Source organism: Phyllobates terribilis, unplaced genomic scaffold, assembly GCF_046119375.1.
Source record: "Phyllobates terribilis strain yellow unplaced genomic scaffold, ASM4611937v1 Scaffold_8__6_contigs__length_399053987, whole genome shotgun sequence".
NCBI classification, from domain to species: domain Eukaryota; kingdom Metazoa; phylum Chordata; class Amphibia; order Anura; family Dendrobatidae; genus Phyllobates; species Phyllobates terribilis.
The window spans coordinates 118071442-118086120 of NW_027362768.1; the positions used below are offsets into that span (position 1 = coordinate 118071442).

Consider the following 14679-nt stretch of genomic DNA (forward strand, 5'->3'; position numbering starts at 1 on the left):
AATTGAAAAACAAGGCTAGATGTTACACAATGAATAACAGGGTACAAACAGTGGGTATGGAAAGTATTCAGACCCCTTCAAATTTTTTACTTTTTGTTTCATTGCAGCCATTTGGTAAATTCTAAAAAATTCATTTTTTTTCTCATTAAATTACACTCTGCACCCCATCTTGACTGAAAAAAAACAGAAATGTAGAAATTTTTGCAAATGTATTAAAAAAGAAAAACTGAAATATCACATGGTCATAAGTATTCAGACCCTTTGCTCAGTATTGAGTAGAAGCACCCTTTTGAGCTAGTACAGCCATGAGTCTTCTTGGGAATGATGCATCAAGTTTTTCGCACCTGGATTTTGGGATCCTCTGCCATTCTTCCATGCAGATCCTCTCCTGTTCCATAAGATTGGATGGTGATCGTTGGTGGACAGCCATTTTCAGGTCTCTCCAGAGATGCTCAATTGGGTTTAGGTCAGGGGTCTGGCTGGGCCAGTCAAGAATGGTCACAAAGTTGTTCTGAAGCCACTCCTTTGTTATTTTAGCTGTGTACTTAGGGTCATTGTCTTGTTGGAAGGTGAAGCTTCAGCCAAGTCTGAGGTCCAGTGCCCTCTGGAAGAGGTTTCCATCGAGGATATCTCTGTACTTGGCCGCATTCATGTTTCTTTCAATTGCAACCAGTCGTCTTGTCCCTGCAGCTGAAAAACACCCCCATAGCATGATGCTACCAACACCATGTTTCACTGTTGGGATTGTATTGGGCGGGTGATGAGCAGTGCCTGGTTTTCTCCACACATACCGCTTAGAATTATCACCAAAAAGTTCTCCAAAAATCCTGAATGGGTTCAGGTAACTCCCCCTTCACAACAGCCGCAATGTGAACATTTCAACACTTACCATAACACCCCTGACCCCAGGATCTTATGGAACCAGACGACCAGTCCAGCAAAGGATTATGCACTTTTAACCAGGGCAACCCCAGGACTACCGGGGAAGGCAATTTAGCAAGTAAAAATAAGTCAATCTGCTCCTGATGTTCCATATTCATAGTTAGCGGAAACCCAGTGACCTTTCGAAGTATGCTTCCATGCTCCAGGGGAGTATTATTAATCGCAACCACAGGAAAAGGAGATGACATAGGTTCAGAACCGAACTTATACTTTTCAAGAAATTGTTGATCAATCAAATTAAGTGCAGAACCACAATCCACCATTACCTGAAACTCAATCGAACGACCCTGACAGGTGGTATTACCAGGAAAAAACATTGCAGCAGAATGTGAAAACGCAATGCGAACGGGAGTGTCATTTCTACTGACCATTTTTTTTCTTTCCTTAAGTGAACCTCGCATTGCTTTAAAAAATTATCAGCTTTACCGCAATACTGTACAAGCAAAGTCCATCAGAAAACCTCCTGTCCCTCTCCTTGGAACGGGATGACATTGCGCCCACCTGCATAGGTTCCCCAGTGTCAGCAGGATTATCGTGAGAAACAGAATCCAGCAATACAGGAAACTTCTCCTCATTCTGTCTGGCCCTCAATCTTCTATCCACACGGATAGCTAACTGCATGGCAACTTGCAAAGTATCAGGTGCAGGGAATGCAATGAACAAATCTTTAACCCTTTCACTCAAGCCGGCCAGAAACAGAAAATTGAGTGCAGGGTCGTTCCACCTGACCTCTGCAGACCATCGTCTGAACAGGGTGCAATAACTCTCAGCATCTAGAGAACCCTGTTTGAGATGACTGAGCTCTGCCTCAGCTGATTTAACCCGATCAGGATCATCATACAGCAAACCCATGGCATCAAAAAATGCCTCCATAGACCTCAGACAATGATCATCAGGAGACAAGGAAAATGCCAAGATTTGAGGTTCTTTACGCAATAGAGACATAATAATCCCTACACGCTGTAGATCACTCCCAGAAGATCTAGGTCTGAGCCGAAAATACAACAAACAAGCGTTTTTAAATGAAAAAAAAATCCTGTCGTTTCCCCGTGAAACGCTCAGGTAATCCTACCTTAGGTTCTTCATAGCGTTCTGCAGGGTATTTACTCACGTATTACTGAAGACCGGCAACCTCCAGAGTCAACCCTTTCAAGTGTTGAGCAAGCTCCTGGATGGTACTCATTCTGAAGAAAACCCAGGAAGAGGAAAAAAAACAAAAAAACATTTTTTTTTATTTATTTTTTTTAAACGTGGCTGGACATACTGTTATGTACTGCAACTAAGAACTAAGGAATAGGAGGGAAAAGCTGTCCCTGCACTGAGACTCAGCTTAAACCTTATGCTGGGGTGGGTGCCCTATTCCTTGTGAATAGCCCCACCGACACTCCTGCACTGAACTCAAAAGAAGACCTGAAGGAAGGGGAAAGGGGTCCCTAAAAGATCTAAGGACTGCGAGCAAAAACTGGAGACCTCCTAACATAAAAGTTAGTTGCAGAAACGAAGACTAAAGGGATCAAAACTGGTGGAACAAGAAGTCCCAGGATATCAATTGTCCTATGCACAAAGAACTAACAAGGCAACTTAGCCAGAGCACAAGCGTAACAACACTGATGTCCAGCAAAGAATAGGAGAAAGGTGCTTAGTAATAAACAGTGAGGAGATCACGTGACCAAGACACCCAGCACCAGAGGAAAAGACTAGAAGCCAGCAAACCACAAAAAGATGGCCGAAAAGTAAAACAACATAGATTCTAACAATATTGCCATTTCTGACCTCCATTAAAAATTTGTTTCAGTGTGTCAGAGAATCAATTAACACCAGTTTGCTGTTCAAAATAGTTACCTACAGGCGAGGTATTTAAAACTGTGGTTTGTCCATCACACGGATCACATATAAGTTCATGTTATGATCTGCAACAAGTACTAAGAAAAGATAGGGGAAAGCTGTCCCTACAGTAAGACTAAGCTGAATCCCTACGATGTAGCGGACTGACTGTTCCTAGCGAACAGACCCGCCTTAGTCCTTGGCTAGTCTGAACGAAGACCTATAGCATAAGGGGAGGGGTCCCTAAAAGATCTAAGGACTGGGACAAAAATGGGACACCTCCTAAACAGAGAAGTTGTTGCAGAACACAAAAAGACAAACTGACAAAAGGTACTAAAGGTCCCAGAAGGACCAAGCGAACTGACAGAGAAAGGCACCGAAGCACCTGGCTAGAGAAACAGTCAAAGACTGAAGTCCAGCACAGCCAAAAGGGCGGAACCGGAATATAAAGGCACATGGTCACGTGACAACAAAACACAAGATGGAAAAAACATACAGGAGGGTTCTAACAGTTCACTCCAAATTCAGTCATTTGTAGTGAGCGTGGAAGATATTGTCCTCCATTTAAAATGGGCAAAGCATGTGGCAAGGGATGGGGAACTGGACGTGATGGTGATGGTGCATGCAGAGGCTGAGGCCGTGGGCAAGCTGAAATTGTGCCACAACAAACACCCACATCTTCTCGCTCGACCTTCCTGTCCCACTTAATAGGGGACCACAGAACACCACTATTGAACACAGCAGTGTGAAAAGATTATTGGTTGGATAGCAGACAATGCTTCCAGTCTCTTAGCCACCACCACCACCTTGTCTTCCACAAGGTCAAGTCTCAGTAGCTGAGAGTCTGGACCGCATATTCCTCACCCTGAACCTCCTTCTTCCCACCATGTCGAGTGCCCGGAGACAACTGATCCCACACTTGGACACTGAGAAGAGCTGTTCACTTTTCCATTTATAGATTCGGGCCTCTCTCCCAGTCCACTTAAAGCGGGGCAAGAGGAGATCGCATGTAGCGATGCCCAAATATTTGAGCAGCCACGGTCACATGAAGGCGACGGTGCACAAGAGGTGGACGATGATGAGACACAATTGCCAGAAAGTCAGGAGGAGGACCAGGGTGCGGAAGTGGAAGACGAGGGGGTGTATGATATAGTAACTGACCCAACCTGGCAGGAGGACATGCACAGCGAGGACAGAAGCACACAGGGGGAGGGAGGCAGAGCACCCCAACAGGCAGGAAGAAGCAGTGTGGTGGCCGCAGAAAGAAGATAGGCAACCATTCCCGTAAAATCAACACGAAGGAAGTTGCCAGTACAACTGTTAGGTCTTCTCGAGTCTGGTCGTTTTTTAAAGACTCTGCTGATTACTCCAAAAAGGACATTTGCACTACCTCCCAGGCCAACTTCAGCAGGGGTGGCAAAACAACCAGTCTGACCACCACCAGCATGATCAGGCACATGGCAGCAAAGCACCCGACTTTGTGTACCGAACCCTAGGGTCCAGGAACAGTGTCTGCGGAAGGCACCACTGCTTCTTCCGCTGTTGTGCTTGCAAGCCAATCCCCTGTCCGTGGTGCAGGCGAAGATGCCTCCTGCCCTGCACCTGTCATTGCACACTCTCAAGTAGCAGCATCAGGAAGCACGTCTTTGTCCTTGTCCCAGTGCAGCGTTCAGTTGTCCATACCCAATCCTTTGAACGCAAGCGCAAATACGCAGCCAACGCCCCACAGGCCACACTACTAAAATCCCAGATTTCGCGACTGCTTGCTCTAGAAATGTTGCCTTTTAGGCTCGTGGAGATAGAAGCATTCCGCAACCTGATGGCGGCGGCCGGTACTCGGTCCTCAGCCGCCACTATTTCTCCCGGTGTGCCGTCCCCGCATTACACAAGCACGTGTCCCAAAACATTAGCCGTGCCCTCAACAATGAATTTACCGGAAAAGTACACCTAACCATGGACACGTGGACAAGTGCTTGTGGGCAGGAACGGTACATCTCGCTGACGGCACACTGAGTTAACATAGTGGAAGTAGGGACCCAGTCAGACCTTGGGACGGAACACGTCCTCCCGATGCCAAGGATTGCAGGCCCTAGGTAAATCAGGGTTGCACCCACAGTCTACAGCTCCTGCACCTCATCCTCCTCAGCCTCCTCCTCCTCTTCAGCATCCATCTCTGAAATGACCACATCAGTCACAAGCTGGAAGCACTGCAGCACTGCCTCGGCCAAGCGGCAACAGGCTGTGCTGAAGCTAATATGCTTAGGTGACAAACCGCACAATGCTGAAGAGTTGTGGACAGCTCTGAAAGAGCAGGCAGATCTGTGGCTCACACTGCTGAACCTACAGCCAGGCATGGTTGTGTGTGACAATGGCCAGAATTTGGTGGCGGCTCTGAGACGAGGCAAGCTCACACACATACCATGCCTGGCCCATGTGCTTAACTCGTGGTTCAGTGATTTCTCAAATCCTACCCGGAGCTGCCGTATCTTCTTCTGAAAGTATGCCGCCTGTGTGGCCATTTTAGAAAGTCAGCTACAGCTTCCGCCGCCCTTGTCGTGCTTCAGCAACATTTGCAGCTTCCAGCCCACAGACTGGTGTGTGATGTCGCCACGCGTTGGAACTCTACACTGCAAATGTTGGGAAGGATTTGTGAGCAGAAGAGGGCAGTTGTTGAGTATCAGCATCAACATGGCCGTCGGTATTCAGTTCAGACTCCACACATAAGATCTCAGTAGTGGACATGGATGTCAGACATATGAACCATCCTCCAAAACTTTGAGGACTCCATCAAGATGGTGAGCGGCGATGATGCCATAATTAGCGTCACCATCCCGCTTCTCAGTCTTCTGAAATGCTCTGTAAACACTATCAAAGAGGGTGCATTGCAGGCGGAGCACGATGAGATGGAGCAAGGAAACATACAGGGTGATTACACACAGCCCAGCCTCATCTCATCCTAACGTGGATTGCGTGACAATGAGGAAGAGGAGGAGGAGGAAGAACAGGAGCTAGTTTCATGCGCTATAGAAGGTACTACCTGCACAACTGTCATACCGTCTGTTCAGCGTGGATGGCCTGAGGACTGAGAGGAGGAGGAGGAGAGCATGGTCACTCATCTTCTTGGTGAGGAGGACACGGTAGTCTTGCCTGTCAGCAGTCTGGCATGCATGGCTGAGTATATGTTACGCTGCCTTTCCCATGACACTCGCGTTCTCAAAATTTTGGGTGACAGTGATTACTGGTGGGTGACATTTCTAGGCCCACGCTACAAGGAGAACTTTATATCTTTTTTTCCTGAGGCAGACATGTCTACAAAAATGGGGCAGTGCCAGAAGGCCCTTGTTGCGGAACTATTAAAAAAATTTACATCTGAAAACGCTGGCGGCAGAGCCCACAGTTCTTTGGACAACCAAGGACTACAGGCGAGAGAGAAACAACTCCAATCCAGCAGAGGCAGGGGAACACTGTCAAAGTTCTGGGAGAATTTTCTCATACCCTCCAATCGCACAAGCCCTGAGGCCCGGGGTACTCTCACAAGGAGTGCAAAGTTTGGGAAGATGCTGAGGGAATACCTTGACGACCGTACCAAAGTCCTCCGTGATTCCTCTGTGCCTTATAATTATTGGGTATCCAAAGTGGATACGTGGAATGAACTGGCTCTCTACGCCTTGGAGGTCTTGGGCTGCCCTGCCGCCAGCGTTTTATCAGATCGGGTTTTTAGTGCCGCTGGTGGAATTGAAAATGCTGACAGGCTGACTCTTATAAAAATGAACAAGGGCTGGATTGGGCCAGATTGCTCAACACTACCGAATGATAGCAGCGTAACATAAACTCAAATCCAGTTTCTTTTATTGTGAGGTGTATTCCCATGCACCTTTTCACACCCACACATGGGTATACGCATCCTGATTCAAGCTATTTGCTCGTGTCCTCCTCCTTCTCCTCATCCTCATCCTCCACCACCATATCACCAGGGTGACCGTGGTCCGTGATGCAACACCCACATAATTTTTTTAAAGGGTGTTTATGATTCCCGTAAAAAAAATTTTTATACAGTATGTTGATGTATATCCCCCAGGGGTAAATGTTTGTCAGCCCATACACTTAGTGCATGGGCATTACAAGTATAGGAGACCCGCTCCATTCTAATGGGAATATTTTTTTATGAGGCCCTCCTGCACGTCTCTTCCACGGGGCATTGGAGTGCCTCCCAATTTTTGGCAGCCCTTGCATTCACTGCATAGGCCAACACTATGGGAGACCCACTTCCTAATAATGGGAACATTTTTTCATGAGGCCCTCTACGTCTCTTCCAATGGGCATTGGAGATCCTCCAAATTTTTGGCAGCCCTTGCGTTCACTGCATAGGCCAACACTATGGGAGACCTACTTCCTAATAATGGAAACATTGTTTTCAGGTGGCCCTCCTCTACGTCTCTTCCAAGGGGCATTGGAGTAGGTCCAAATTTTTGGAAGCCCTTTCATTCACTGCATAGGCAAACAGTATGGGAGACCCACTTCCTAATAATGGGAACATTGTTTTCAGGAGGTCCTCCTCTAAGTTTCTTCATAGTGGTATTGGGGTGCGTCCAAATTTTCAAAGGGGTATTGGGGTGCGTCCAAATTTTAGGAAGACCTACCACTCACTGCATATGCAATAACAGTATAGGAGACCCACTCTTTAGTAAGGGGAACAACGAAGCATAGCCGGCTGATGGCTCTCTAAGAATAGCGAGGTCCGACTTCTAGCCCTTTAAGAAGTAAAGGCCGCCTGATGGCCCTATAAAAATAAGCTTTGTGACTTTCAGAGACCTTCCTTCATAAATGAAACAGGATGTGTCTGATCATGTCTCACACACCACATGGCCAGATAAGGTTGTAAAATGTTAAAATGTATACAGTATGTTCATGTATACCCCCAAGGGGTAAATGTTTGTCAGCCCATACACTTAGTGCATGGGCATTACAAGTATAGGAGACCCGCTACTTTCTAATGGGAACATTTTTTTATGAGGCCCTTTAAGTCTCTTCCAAGGGGCATTGGAATGCTTCCCAATTTTTGGCACCCCTTGCATTGAATGCATAGGCCAACATTATGGGAGACCCACTTCATAATAATGGGAATATTTTTTCATGAGGCCCAATACATCTCTTCCAAGGGGCATTGGAGTGCCTCCCAATTTTTGTCAGCTCTTCCATTCACTGTAAAGGCCAACACTCTGGGAGACCCTCTCCTTTCTCATGGGAACATGTCATCCTCATTACTGTGGCCCTGCTCTATGTGTCTTTAAATTCTTATTTAGTTTTTTCCTAAATTTGGTCAGCCGTTGGACTCACTGCATACCCTATAACTGTATAGCAGACTCTCTCCTTTCTAATGGGAACATGTCGTCCTCGTTACTGTGGCCCTGCTCTATATGTCTTTACATTCTTAGTGGGTTTTTTCCTAAATTTGGTCAGCCGTTGGACTCACTGCATACCCTATAACTGTATAGCAGACTCTCTCCTTTCTAATGGGAACATGTCGTACTCGTTACTGTGGCCCTGCTCCATTTGTCTTTAAATTGTTAGTGAAGTTTTTCCTAAATTTGGTCAGCCATTGGACTCACTGCATACCCTATAACTGTATAGCAGACTCTCTCCTATCTAATGGGAACATATCATACTTGTTACTGTGGCTCTGCTCTATGTGTCTTTAAATTCTTAGTGGGGTTTTTCCCAAATTTTGGCAGCCCTTCAAGTCGCATCATGGGCATTACCATTATAGGAGACCCGCTCTTTTATAATGGGAACATTTTTTTTACTGAGACCCTCCTCTATGTCTCTTCAAGGGACAACAAAGTATAGCCGGCTGATGGCTCTCTAACAATAGCAAGGGCCGACTGCTGGCCTTTTAAGAATAGTAAGAGTCGCCTGATGGCCCTATAAAAATAGGCTTTGTAACTTTCAGAGTCCCTACATCATAAATGAAACAGGATGTGTCTGATGATGTGCCACATACCACATTGCCAGATAAGGTTCTAATCTGTTAAAATGGCATTTCCCAGTGAATGCATTTGTCTTAAAAAATAACGTAAAAAAAAAAAACAGTAGGATCTTTCTTTCGTATAAAAAACAGAGTCGCCAATGTAACCTCAAGGTAATCACATTGTTCAGCTCCTGCACCTCCTCCTCCATCTCCGAAATGACCACATCAGTCTCAAGCTGAAAGCACTGCAGCACTGCCTTGGCCAAGCAGCAACATTCTGTGCTGAAGATAACATGCTTAATGCTTAGATGAAAAACCACTCAGTGCTGCACAGTTGTTGAAAGCTGTAACACAGCAGCCTGATCAGTCGCTCTCGCCGCTGAACATACAGCCAGGCATGGTCATGTGTGACAATGGGCAGAACCTGGTGACGGAGAAATGACAGCCGGAGTAGATACGGTTTCCCTCTATGCCAGTCTTTTCACCGAGCTAAAGAATATGGCTGTGGTAAAATACAACTCCCACTGAGAAGCTGTTTAAGATTGAAAAACATTGGGCCCACCAGAGGATTTGATTCTGAGGGCTCAACTTTCTCCCCCGCTCAAGAGCCCCATAGCAGCTGCAAAGTTAGCACTATCATGAACTCTCCTGATGTAGAAGCCAGGTCACACCAGAGGATTCTCTGGTGAGACCGTCCAACCCTGCTGAGAAGCAGTCCTGGCTAAGGAAAGTGCGTGGGAAGGTTCCCGGACACTCTATGGCTGCTTTTTTACTGAGGTGGAAACCCACGCAAACACGGGAAGAACATACAAAATCCTTGTAGATGTTGTCCTTGCTAGGATTTGAACCCAGGATCCCAGCGCTGCAAGGCTTCAGTGCAATCCACTGATCTAATGTGCTGCCGTTCACCCTCTGATATCAAACAGGCTGGAGAAACTTGCACCTACTGCTAATTTATCTTCTGCTCTTTTGCGAGAAACTAATGTATGTGGGCAGCTACTCAGTCTACCAAATAAAACTCCTGAGAAGGAAATTGGGAATGGATTCGCTACTGGTACTGGGGGCAGTGCTAATACCATGGCGTCGTACCATAGTTTACTGGAAATATTCCAGGCTTGTAGAAGGCAAGCAGATTCCCACAGAAAAGTACCAGCAGTAATGTTCAGGGACCTGCGCTTTTAGAAGGCGTAGACAACACCGGGAGAAATAGTGGCGGCTGGAGACCGAGTATGGACACGAGGCATGAGGCATGAGGTTGTGAAAAGCTTCCTCCTCCACGAGCCTAAAAGGCCACATTTCAAGTGAAAGCTTCTTTAGAGGACTTCCTGGGAGAAATGACAGCTGGAGCAGATATGGTTTCGCAAGTCCTTTCATCAAGCTAAAGAATGTGGCTGTGGTGAAATACAACTCAGCAAAAATAGCTGTTGATTGGCTCCGTACCGTCCCTGGCCACATTCACTTGACCACGTGTTTGTGGGTAGGCAGTCCTTCCCAGTAAGTTCACTGGGGAGGGCACGGGTAATGTTGTGGGACCTGTGCTTTTGGAAGGCGGAGACGACACCGGGAGAAATAGTGACGGCCGAGTATGGACACCCAGCTGCCGCTGGTATGAGGTTGTGAAAAGCTTCCACCTCCACGAGCCTAAAAGGCCACATTTCAAGTGCAAGCAGCTGCCCAGAAATCCGGCAGTTTAGTGTTGCAGCCTGTGGGTGAGTGTTTGGCTGGCTGCATACTTGCACTTGCATTCCAAGTAACAGAAAGCTAAGCAGATGGTGACCTCTATCATCATCATGGCCTCACCTCGGCAATATGAACTTTCCTGAAGAAGAAGCCAGGGCCCACCGGAGGAGTCTCCATTTCTCTGATGGGCCCGTCCAACCCTGCCAAGAAGCAGCCCTGGCTAAGGAAAGTGTGGGGGAAGGTTCCCGGACACTCTATGGTTGCTTTTTTAATGTGGATCGGACATGCTTATGCATGTTATTTCTCAAACCGCATTGCAGATCAATCCACTGCCCAACTCTGTAGTTATGAAATTAAATGCGCAAAGGAAGATGTTTGTATGTCAAAGCACCTCCGACAAGTGCAAGCTGATGTTGGAAGGGCTGCCATTGCTTCTGCAACAAGCTGCATTAGAGGACTTCCTGGGAGAAATGACACCCAGAGAAGATACGGTTTCCCTCTATGCCAGTCCTTTCACCGAGCTAAAGAATATTGTCCTTTCACCGAGCTAAAGAATATGGCTGTGGTGAAATACAACTCTCAGCAAAAAAAAGCTGTGGACTGGTTCCTGGCCACATTCACCTGTCCACGTGTTTGTGGTTAGGCGGTCCTTCCCAGTAAGTGCACTGAGGAGGGCACTGGTAATGTTGTGGGACCCATGCTTGTGGAAGGTGGAGGCGGCACCGGGAGAAACAGTGGTGGCAGGGGACCGAGTATGGACACCCGGTCGCCGCCGGCATGAGGTTGTTAAAAGCTTCCGCCTCCACGGGCCTAAAAGGCCACATTTCAAGTGAGAGCAGCTTTAGAGGACTTCCTGGGAGAAATGACTGCTGGCGTAGATATGGTTTCCCAAGTCTTTTCACCAAGCTAAAGAATATGGCTGTGGTGAAATACAACTCAGCAAAAAAAGCTGTGGACTGGCTCCGTACTGTCCCTAGCCACATTCACTTGATCACATGTTTGTGATTATGCGGTCCTTCCCAGTAAGTGCACTGGGGAGGGCACGGGTAGTGTTGTGGGACCCGTTCTTGTGGAAGGCGGAGACGATACCGGGACAAATAGTGGCGGCTGGGGACCGAGTATGGACACCCGGTCACCGCCGCCATATGATAGTGGACGGCTTCCGCCTCCACGAGCCTAAAAGGCCACATTTCAAGTGTAAGCAGCTGTCAAAAATTTGGCAGTATAGTATTGCAGCCTGTGGGTGGGTGGGTGCCTGGCTGCATACTTACACTTGCATTTCAAGGAATGGGGTAGGGACAGCTGAACGCTGCACTGGGACAAGGACGTGGATGGTGATTGTTGCAAGTCTGCAACGACAGGTGCATGGCAAGAGGCATCTTCGCATGCGCCAAGGATCACTTATGATAGGCAAACTTTTAGGCAGTGACCTGGGAGTCAGAGATGCTTTCAGGGGTCTTCATCGTCCTGTTCCCATGTCTTTTCAGCACTGTATGCATGTGGCTGATGATGTGTCACACACCACAAGGTTGTAAAATATTAAAATGACATTTCCCAGTGAATGCATTTGTCTTGGTTGAAAGCAATGCAAAAGTGCAAAAACGCATCAAAAAAGCTACGTGTGAACATAGCCCAAGGTGTGGAGGAGTATTTTTGGTTTGGGTTATTTATTTTGCTTTATATACAAGTCATTACCCTGGAAATTATGTTCCTTAACATATTTCCCAGGAAAATCCATTTTGGATTTGTTTTTGTATGTTTTATTGTGAGTCCGTAAAAGTGGCGTAATACCTCTTACAACGTTGTTGACAGCAGTGACTTGGAAGTCAGAAATACTTCCAGTGGTCTTCCCCATGCTGTTCCCATGTCATTTGAGCACTCTTCCCATCGATTTGGGCAATTTTTAGGCCCTCTGCAGACCGCCGGGGGGAGCCGCCTGAAAAATGCTCGAGTTTTCCATAGACTTACATTGCGCTCATTGCTCGGGTTGAGCACCTGAGTATTCCAATGTTCTCGACCCGAGCAACGAGTACCCAAGCATTTTAGTGCTCGCTCATCACTAATCATATGTCATGTTGTATGTTATTCTTAATGTTGTTTTTACATATTTGTCAATTTAAAAAAAATATTTGTATACCGATTATCATCTACTTTTGAATACAGTTGTTCAGATTCCAAATACTTAGTGTGACGCTAGTCAACAATCACAGACAAGCCGTGAGGCAGAGTATTCAAACATCCAGGGTCAGATACCAAGAGAGCAAATTGTAAACTACAGGGGAAGACAAAGGCGTAGTCAGGTCATGTCCGAGGTTAAGATATCAGGAAGATAGCGGATCAGAGAAAAGGGGATATGCAAATGGATGGTCAGAACAAGGTCAGACAGTAATAGATCAACAAACCGAGCACAGGAATACAAGGCAAAGCATCACTGAGCAAATGCTGCGACTGGTAGAGATCTGGGATTGACAGCTTAGCTATGTAGCTGGGTAATCATTTACAACACCTGAAGGAAACTCAGCACCTCTCAGTCTCATATTGCACGGCTGAACTGTCTATCGAAATACCGACAGCTCAGCACGCCCCTGCACTAAATTGGACGACTGAGCTGTCTATCAAAATACTGATAGCTCAGCACGTCCCTGCAGTTAATTGGACCACTGAGCTGTCACTCACTGCCGCCAAGTCACATTGAGCGGAGGAATCGTGACACTTAGTTGGCAGTGGACTCTCCCGCTACATTTCGGAAGCCCTTAAAAATGGGTTTTGGATATAACAACCATATAGAGTCATTCATAGCAGAATCTATCTTTTTTTAGGTGGGCACAAAAGACTGAGCTTTTCTTTCTGCCAAAATAGATGGACACAAAGATGGCCAGAACAGAGGCTAGACACTGCACAAAATGACTATCTGCTTCATTTTAGTTAATGGCCCAATTGAACTCTGTTTCATTGGGCTTCAAAATGAAGCCCTAACGGAGCCACATATGTGTAAGCCGGATGTGATAAGAACCCGGACTTAGCTGACACTGGAGAGATATACAAATCTATGGAACTACTGGAGAATTTTTGAATTTCAAGATCAGTTATTGGTGTAGGCTGGAGGAAACATTGCCAATCCAGGCACATCTGTAATGAATCCATTTTATTCCACTCTGGCAAACTGTTGAGATATAGTAGTAAGTCTCATTATCATTCAATCCCAGAGGATTGGAAATGTCTACATAGTATTTTCCAGATTTTCCAGCTCAATATTTTCCTAATCTCTTCTTAAACTATGCTTGTTTTTGCAAAGTATTTTATTTTGTGAAAAGCTTCTGAAGACTGAAATACTCACATGGCCCATTACCTTGTAAAGTGAGGTTTTGGACAGTTTCATACAAGCTTAATATGGGCACATCTTTGCACTAGGATTATAACTGAAAGTCCCCATGTGTCTGGTCATTTTGTTTCAGAAGATTGTACATCCATATACTGTAGATTTTAAAGAATAAATTGTTACCTTTTACATTTTTAGTTTAATAGCATACTTTAGAATATAAACGAGTGATATTTTTTTTCGAGTGGAAATTAATTCTCCTTAAATCTTATAAAAAATTGTATTCTTCAAAATATGGATCTTTTGCAATTCTTAAAGCATGAATTCAACCAAATGGCAGCTAGCTGAATTTGCCTTTTTGTGGAGCTGTAAATGGCTAGCAAAAAGTAAAGAAAAGAAAATAATAATAATGCTCACATAACCAGTCATCTCTCTCTCTGGCCCCACAGCCCACCATCTGGTCTTCTGCGTCTCTTCTTTTTGCCTTTTCCTGTTACATTTGCATTGAAGAACTTTGATTCGAACTTCCCTGTTAAATTTTGTTATTTGCTGAATTCAAATCTTGACTAATTCGATCATCTGTATATATAAAGAAATTCATGCAGTTTTAACAAACCCCCTGATGAATCAGTGGAGTGATGTTCATTCCCTACCTGACCCCCAAATGGCAATCAGACAGGTTCCTGAACCATTATTAAACATATTTACTAGTAACAGCTAGTGATGAGCGAGTATGTTCGGTTAACTCTTTCGCCGAGTATGCTCGGGCGAGCACCGAGTAGTTACAGCTGCTCAGTGATATGTTTGAATCTCTCCCGTGTCTATGATTTGCGACTGTTTGACAGCTTTAATACATGTGAGGAATGTCTATTTCTTACACATTCCTCACATGTATTAAAGCTGTCAAACGGTCGCAAATCATGCACATGGGAGTGATTCAAACATA

At 45.7% G+C, this 14679-nt stretch overlaps 1 protein-coding gene across 1 annotated transcript in view; it reads left to right on the plus strand.

Moving 5' to 3' along the window:
• DPYD (dihydropyrimidine dehydrogenase) overlaps window positions 1-14679 on the plus strand; it is a 2479659-nt gene that overhangs the window by 1730333 nt on the left and 734647 nt on the right. The gene's annotated exons all lie outside the window — the stretch shown is intronic.